Here is an 8933-nt window from a genome sequence, read left to right as displayed (position 1 = left end):
GTTCTTCCCTGGCCCGTCAGATCACCAGAGTTAAACCCCATCGAACATCTTTGGGACGAGTTGGATCGACGTCTGCGACGGCGACAAACTCAACCGCAGACTCTACCTCAGCTTGCAGCAGCTTTGCAGGCTGAGTGGACAGCCATTCCACAAGATGTGATTAGTCATCTCATCGCTTCCATGGGCAGGAGATGCCAAGCAGTTGTTGATGCTCACGGGGGCATACTCGTTATTGATGTTGAGTGACGTTAAACTTCACCTAGTGAGCGTGGACTTCACCTTTGCGGACTTTGGATGTTCAGCAGTGAATGTGTAAAGTTTCACACATGTCATACAGAATTACCCGGAATAAACTTGTTAACAATTTGTCTCAAATTTTGCCTTTTGCGTTTCTTTTTTTGAAGAGTATAGTTTGTTAGAGTCCTTGTTGTTGTTGTAACGTTTCTCAGCCTAAAGTTTTTAATTGTAACATTCACTGTTGTGACATGCCTTTTAATACTTAGAACATGTTATTGCCTGTCTGTCGTGATGTCACCAAGAGGACATTCGGAGATTTTACCGAAGTTTTCTGACGTCATTACAAGTTACATATAATTAAAGTATGGTGGTATTATTTCCAGTGTCTAACATAGAAACGTTGTTTTCTTGCATGTATTACTAAATAAACACTTTCAACTGGTAATGCACCATTGTTAGATAACTCACCAAATATGTTCAAACGTTATGAAACGTCGTAGAATGGACAGCAACTCCCTCTTGTGGAGACACAAGTGTAGAGGACGACGTTTCGAAAGTCTTCCGCCTTTTGTATTCAGAAGACTTTCGTTTTCTACACTTGTGTCTCCACAAGAGGGAGTTGCTGTCCATTCTACAAAGTTTTATCATGAATACTCTGCCTAAACAATATATCAAAGAATGTTCAAACGTGTAATACTTCATGAGTGAAGTTGTTGTATGTATAACATTACAGGTACATATCGTAGTTTTGATTACTTGTATGAACTGATTAAGGTAACCAGCGGTACAACGTAACCAACTGCAAACAAGTAAACTAACATCAATGATATTAAAATTGTAATTCGCTGAATTTCTAGTATATTTTAATTTCTTCTGTTAAAAACTGTGTTTAGAAAAAATGACATTATTATGTCATATTAATTAATATTACATATTTAAAGGAGGTTATCAGATACATAATTAAAAAACGATATAAGAAGCCAATACAAAACTCCCTAACAGACAACATTCACAATAAGTTGTGAAAGAATATAAAATAAATAAGGCAATACACAATACATATCTTGTTACATAACTAAAAATCTAACCTGAAGTGCACAACTGTTACAAAGCTCCATGCTTTATTTTACTACAGCTAAAGTTTGACATATTTTAGGTTTCTTTCTGGATGGCCCAGTATCCCAGAATAATCCACATTTCTATGTTTTCTAATGCCACTAAGTACAAGGGTTATCACAGTCTTTGAAAAACCACAATCTCAAAACCTTTTTAAGGTCTGAGCATATAAATATTTTGCATAATAAATGGCTGTATAGCGCCCTTCTAAACAAGGATCTTCTGTAACATCACACAATCTGTAACCACTAATATCCAAATGTAGTTCTTATACATTCCGTTCCACTGCAAGTATATCAGTTGTGTCCCTCATGTGACTTACTGATTTACATATTCAAAATAATTTTGATATAAAGCATTCGACCCTCTGTATTTTAATACAGTTATATTTTACTATCAAACTCTTCATGCAAAGTATAACAAGGGTAAGGCTTACCAGCTAACTGTTGGATTGTCTGTCTGTACTCTAACTCCTTTTCATCAACATAAGTTTGTGACTGAGCTGCAACAATTTCAGCTGTGGTCATTGACTGTTGCTCCTGATATGTTGTTTTAATCTCTTCTCGTTCCCATACCCGATGATGGGTCTTATGTCGAGGTGAACCCTCACCAGGATGACGGTGTTGCCGTGACGCCATAGTTGGCAACAATAACTGATCAGATATACTCACCTGACATATTCAATAGTAAATTTGTTTTTGCTGAATAACCAGGAACTGTCGTCACAATACTTTTGAAGATCACCAATGATAAGTTTTCATTCCATACTATCAGCTGTGAACAGCTGTTCGTTGTAATGTGTGGGCTGTATAAAAATGAAAGATTAAAAAACACATTCATGTGATAATTCATTCATTTTAACATCATTCCTAGATTAATTTCTCAGAAACAAATTACTGAGATGACTTCTAGATCTGATACCTCCGGTTAAATACTTGTTTATAATGGTAAGTCGAACTATGGGGTGACATATGACCCTAAACCTGGTACTTCAGATTAAATATTTACTTATTATAGTAACTTATACTGCAGGGTGACATATAACCCTAAGATCTGGTACCTCAGATTAAATATCTACTTATTATAGTAACTTATACCGCAGGGTGACATATGACCCTAAACCTGGTACTTCAGATTAAATATTTACTTATTATAGTAACTTATACTGCAGGGTGACATATAACCCTAAGATCTGGTACCTCAGATTAAATATCTACTTATTATAGTAACTTATACCGCAGGGTGACATATAACCATAAACCTGGTATTTCAGATTAAATATTTAGTTATTATAGTAACTTATACTGCACGGTGACATATAACAATAAGACCTGGTACTTCAGATTAAATATTTACTTATTATAGTACCTTATACTGTGGGGTTACATATAACCCTAAACCTGGTACCTCAGATTAAATATTTACTTATTACAGTAACTTATACTGCAGGGTGACATATAACCATAAACTTGGTACTTCAGATTAAATATTTACTTATCATAGTAACTTGTACTGCAGGGTTACATATAACAATAAGACCTGGTATTTCAGATTAAATATTTACTTATTATAGTAACTTATACTGCAGGGTGACATCTGACCATAAGACCTGGTACCTCAGATTAAATATTTACTTATTATACTAACTTATACTGCAGGGTGACATATAACCCTAAACCTGGTACCTCAGATTAAATATTTAGTTATTATAGTAACTTATACTGCAGGGTGACATATAACCCTAAACCTGGTACCTCAGATTAAATATTTACTTATTATAGTAACTTATACTGCAGGGTGACATATGACCATAAGACCTGGTACTTCAAATTAAATATTTACTTATTATAGTAACTTATACTGTGGGGTGACATATAACCCTAAACCTGGTACTTCAGATTAAATATTTACTTATTATAGTAACTTATACTGCAGGGTGACATATGACCCTAAACCTGGTACCTCAGATTAAATATTTACTTATACTGCAGGGTGACACATAACCCTAAGACCTGGTACCTCAGATTAAATATTTACTTATACTGCAGGGTGACACATAACCCTAAGACCTGGTACCTCAGATTAAATATTTACTTATTATACTAACTTATACTGCAGGGTGACATATGACCCTGAGACCTGGTACTTCAGATTAAATATTTACTTATTATAGTAACTTATACTGCAGGGTGACATATTACCATAAGACCTGGTACTTCAGATTAAATATTTACTTATTGTAGTAACTTATACTGCAGGGTGACATATTACCATAAGACCTGGTACTTCAGATTAAATATTTACTTATTATAGTAACTTATACTGTGGGGTTACATATAACCCTAAACCTGGTATTTCAGATTAAATATTTACTTATTATAGTAACTTATACTGCAGGGTGACATATTACCATAAGACCTGGTACTTCAGATTAAATATTTAATTATTGTAGTAACTTATACTGCAGGGTGACATATGACCATAAGACCTGGTACTTCAGATTAAATATTTACTTATTATAGTAACTTATACTGCAGGGTGACATATTACCATAAGACCTGGTATTTCAGGTTTAATGGTTGCTTAATATAGTAACTTAAGACTATCAACAGCCACATACTTCTATTTTATAGTTACTTATACAAAAATGTGTTTTTTTAGACTGATTTAACCTTTAATCAAACAGACATAAGTCCAAGTTCAATGTCCACATCAGTTTTACCATCGCAACACTACAAATGTCGAACAAACTGAGTAAGGAGAGAATTAGCAGAATAAACAAAACTATAGAAACATTGTAACTAACACACATTTAACCCAGGGACCACAACATCTGATAAAGGGTGAAAGAATAAATAGCCTACCAACCAGTTTATATCATTAGTTCTTAAGCACTATTACATCCAATTTGAAATACATCATCACAGTGTGTTATAGAAAACTCTGAGAGGTATCTAACAAACAAATTACAATGGATAAAATGTTTATTCATTCTGAAAAATCACAAAGATATACCTTTTCAATATCTTGCAAGCAGGTTTCTAAAGTTTTTTTTATTTGGGACTTTTCTTCATATCCAAGGTTCTTAAAATACACATCATGTAAATCCAGCATGAACAGATATTACCTAATGTAATAAACCTGTACATACACAACTAAGAATCTTATCACCTGCTGAGCCCTTTGTTCATAATTGTTCAATTTTATTTGTACTCATAGATTATATGACGTTTTTACAGTTTACCAAAGCTACCACCTCTACATAAAGAAAGTGGTTCTCACATCCAATTTCACACAGCATTATCTAACTGGGATCTAAATCCTTCAATAAATAACACGACAATAGTATCCTCTGAGATACATGTTGAAGAGCATGTACAAACAAAATAATCCTAGGTGGCATTAGGCTTAAGTTTTAATAAAACCTTTTACAGGAATAGAAAATACATCACACTAAATTTGTGTACTAGTCACACATTTTCACACATTGTGATTATAATGTGATATTTAGTTTTATATGTTGTTCTACAAAATCTTTCATTTTACTAACTTGGCTAATCACATTAACTGTTCCATAAGATATTCCATTTTATTAATTTGGCTAATTACATTAACTGTTCCATAAGGTATTCCATTTTACTAATTTGGCTAATTACATTAACTGTTCCATAAGGTATTCCATTTTGCTAATTTGGCTAATTACATTAACTGTTCCATAAGGTATTCCATTTTGCTAGTTTGGCTAATCACATTAACTGTTCCATAAGATATTTCACTTTTCTAATTTGGCTAATCACAGTAACTGTTCCATAAGATATTCCATTTTATTAATTTGGCTAATCACATTAACTGTTCCATAAGATATTTCATTTTGCTAATTTAGCTAATCACATTAGCTGTTCCATAAGATATTCCATTTTACTAATTTGGCTAAATACATTACCATTTCCATAAGATATTCCATTTTATTAATTTGGCTAATCACATTAACTGTTTCATAAGATATTCCATTTTATTAATTTGGCTAATGACATTAACTGTTCCATAAGATGTTCCATTTTATTAATTTGGCTAATCACATTAACTGTTCCATATGATATTCCATTTTACTAATTTGGCTAATCACATTAACTCTTCCATAAGATATTCCATTTTATTAATTTGGCTAATCACATTAACTCTTCCATAAGATATTCCATTTTATTAATTTGGCTAATCACATTAACTCTTCCATAAGATATTCCATTTTATTAATTTGGTTAATCACATTAACTGTTCCATATGATATTCCATTTTACTAATTTGGCTAATCACATGAACTGTTTCATAAGATATTCCATTTTATTAATTTGGCTAATGACATTAACTGTTCCATAAGATGTTCCATTTTATTAATTTGGCTAATCACATTAACTGTTCCATATGATATTCCATTTTACTAATTTGGCTAATCACATTAACTCTTCCATAAGATATTCCATTTTATTAATTTGGCTAATCACATTAACTCTTCCATAAGATATTCCATTTTATTAATTTGGCTAATCACATTAACTGTTCCATATGATATTCCATTTTACTAATTTGGCTAATCACATGAACTGTTCCATAAGATATTCCATTTTACTAATTTGGCTAATCACATTAACTGTTCTATAAGATATTCCATATTACTAATTTGGCTAATCACATTAACTGTTCCATAAGATATTCCATTTTATTAATTTGGCTAATCACATTAACTGTTCCATAAGATATTCTATTTTACTAATTTGGCTAATTACACTAACTGTTCCATAAGGTAGTTAATTTCGGTGACTTAATTAATTATGTGAGTTTTAACACAAAATCTCTCTGTTCTCTGGTGAACACCTCAGTTTGCAAAAATAACAAAAACAAGTAAAACCAGAAACTCTTTCCAGTATGTGCTGTAAGACTGAAGTTGTCAAGAGGTTTAAATGGAGGCTAGAGTAGTTATTAGTCTACCTCTACGCTAGCACAGCCGAGTTATTTGTGAACATCGTCAGTAAGGAGAGAAGAACTTAAATGCATGGTTATTTCTGGATCTGCTGACAAAGTAAAAATCATGACTTGTACATTTACAGAGTTCAAAACTTTCTTTTTCACTGAAAATTCTGGCTAGTACACTCTGAAACAGAATTAAATAATATCTCAGCAAATATTCATTTAAGTATTAAATATTCTGTCAATGCCTTATGGTTAAGTCTCAAAAACTTAAAGTTCCAATTACCTTAATCAAATACCATATCACAAAAATTCAGAATACATTGAAGTTATATTATTAAACTAAGAATCTCAAACAATACAGTTAAATGTGATAACACGGTGCAGTTAAACCTTTCAACTCATATTAAAACAACTTAAGCAGTTAACCTAAAGGTAAGTCTACAAAATAGCAAACAACAAATTTTAAAGTTACAAACTATACAACTTAAAACCATATAAATGTATCTTACACAATATATGTATGTATGTGCACAACTTAAAGTGTGTTAGTGATAACCTGTAGTATTGTAGAGCTAACAAAGTTAACACAGTATAGCTAAAAATCTTAAACAATGTGGTTACACATAGAACTAAGTCTTAAACTATATGTTTTAATACAGGGCCAAATAATTTCACAATATGGTTAAATACAGCTAAAAGTATTTAACAATATGGTTAAATGGCTTATGTAATACAGCTAAAAGTATTTAACAATATAGTTAAGTGTCTTACATGATACAGCTAAACGTATTTAGCAATATAGTTAAAATATCTTACACAATACAGTTAGAAGTAGTTGATAGTACAGTTAAATGTCTTTAATGATAAAGGGACATGAAAAAACGGCATTTCAGATGTATATTTTCTCTGACACAAGTCACCGCCCACGAAGCCAGTGGTATTGAACATGTTAACTGAAAGAGCAGATTTCATATGCTTTTACATATCTCTGATTTTAAATCCGAAATGAATTGTGAAATATGGGCATGTGTAATTTACTTGACTTTTATCACATATTTTAGGCCTATTGTTTCTACTACGCTAACTTTCGGCTTTTAAACCGTGTTGTTTAACATTATAAGGGGTAGGGATTAATCTCTTTCTGGTAGGAAGTACAGAACTGAAATGCGCTGGACGTAAGTAACTTGTTTAAAATGTTTGTTACTGAGAGCATAGCTACACAATGGTCATCTACTTGTACAGCTAGTTTGTTTAGCAATAGAATGACCTATACAAGAGATTAACAGAGATGCCTTCAATATCTCATGGGCATATATACTGAGATATTTAAGAAGTAAACCAGTTTTATCAGTAAGAGAAGTTCGTTCAGTTTGAGAGCTACAAGAGAGACTGAAACATGTTTTGGAATCCCTTTAGTACAGATAACCCACCTAACCATCGCTCTATAACATTATAGATCAGCATTATACAATATAACTCGTAAAAATTCGAAAATATTTAATGATTTAAAGAAAACAGTTAAACGGTTGTTCCTTTTTTCTTTTTAGTTTTCATTATGTCCATTAAACAAAACAGATTACAAGCATCGAAGAAACTCTTAGCTCAAACATTATGTGTAATGATTGGCTGAACTGCTATCAACTGCTGTTTTTGTCAAAGTTTGTAGCAAACATTACTCGTTGCTTATCTGAATTGTTTCTTGCCTAAACGAAATAAACCAGTTCAATGCGAATGGAGTTTTTAATATTCATTTTCATCACGAGTAAAGTTTCAAGGTCGAGAGAAATGACTAGAATGATTACACGTACGTAGCAGAAATATGTACTTTCAACCTTCTATTCTGAATTACATACTATATACCTCACTGCTAGCTAGCTATTCCTGCAAACAAGTAATACCGATAATACTAAGCTTGTAAGAAACGAGGAAGCGATGTCTATAACGCTGTTACCATAGTGATAAAGGGGAGCGACACAGCATGCTTCTGAACGTGATATCGTTCATATTAATGTCCTATAAGCACACCTTTTGACCCAATTTATTCAAAAATTGTTTGAACCCTAAAACGTTGTTAAAATTCAGTGAACCACTGCACGTTTTGGAACTTCGGTGACTATACATTGTTCCCTCCCCTTTATTATATATGGCTTATAATTATGTACAATACTGGTTTTCAAATTTATTGTAACCTCTTGCATTTTTATTATAAACAAACTATTATAACGTGTTTATATCCCTAACTAGAATGAACTAAAGAAAAATAATAAATTATACTTACTCGGAATTCTACTGCGTGAATCGTTGAAACCTCTGCTACAACACAAGTAACTAACTGTAGAACGACACGCTACTTTTAGCGCTTCCCAAAATAAACAACACAAACAGGCCGCGCGGACACTCCCCGATTGTTTGGTAGCGCTACCTAGTAACGATGAACTCATATGAGATTTACTCCTCACTGAGATAAGTCTGAGGACATTTCACGCTAAAAATTAAGTTTTATATCCACGGTGGGAACAGCAAATATAGACCATTCTTAATATCAAACCAAAAAGGAAAAGAGTGAAAAAATATTATCAACTCATATGGATAAATTTTGCTTGTTAGCTTTT

At 32.4% G+C, this 8933-nt stretch overlaps 1 long non-coding RNA gene across 1 annotated transcript; it reads right to left on the bottom strand.

The window, feature by feature from the left end:
• Positions 1–1113: 1113 nt before the first annotated feature.
• LOC143241972 (uncharacterized) lies at positions 1114–8726 on the bottom strand. The gene is made up of 2 exons (XR_013022374.1): positions 8600–8726; positions 1114–2158 (listed from the first exon to the last, which is right to left on the bottom strand). It is a non-coding gene; the product is annotated as an uncharacterized LOC143241972 (long non-coding RNA).
• Between the last annotated feature and the right edge of the window lie 207 nt (positions 8727–8933).

This window comes from Tachypleus tridentatus, unplaced genomic scaffold, assembly GCF_004210375.1.
Source record: "Tachypleus tridentatus isolate NWPU-2018 unplaced genomic scaffold, ASM421037v1 Hic_cluster_1, whole genome shotgun sequence".
NCBI classification, from domain to species: Eukaryota; Metazoa; Arthropoda; class Merostomata; order Xiphosura; family Limulidae; genus Tachypleus; species Tachypleus tridentatus.
Note: the sequence above shows the minus strand (reverse complement) of the source record. Positions and strands in the feature narration are given on the sequence as shown.